At 41.9% G+C, this 260-nt stretch overlaps 1 protein-coding gene across 1 annotated transcript in view; it reads right to left on the bottom strand.

Annotated features, from left to right (window-relative positions):
* The window catches only part of ARHGEF6 (Rac/Cdc42 guanine nucleotide exchange factor 6), a 111,134-nt gene that overhangs the window by 3,035 nt on the left and 107,839 nt on the right, over nt 1-260 (bottom strand). The window lies entirely within an intron of this gene.

Genomic DNA, 260 nt, shown 5'->3' with positions numbered 1-260 from the left:
AAAAAGAGACTAGGGCTCATCATCAGATTTTGATTTCTTTCTTTGGGGCAGGAATGAACATCGCCTAACATATAATGAGAGGTGTCACAGGGCTCTGTCTTACAATATCTGTGCTTTGACATTGCCTGCCCTTCTCACCTATCTGAACCTACATGACATAAAGCCAGGGGCATTATTCCTGGAAGATCCCACATATTCCAGAAAAAAGATAAAATGCTCTGGCTGAGTTGTAGAGCAGTCATTTCCTTTCAAGCTCTTTC

This window comes from Pteropus alecto, unplaced genomic scaffold (genome assembly GCF_000325575.1).
Source record: "Pteropus alecto unplaced genomic scaffold, ASM32557v1 scaffold139, whole genome shotgun sequence".
Taxonomy (NCBI): domain Eukaryota; kingdom Metazoa; phylum Chordata; class Mammalia; order Chiroptera; family Pteropodidae; genus Pteropus; species Pteropus alecto.
Note: the sequence above shows the minus strand (reverse complement) of the source record. Positions and strands in the feature narration are given on the sequence as shown.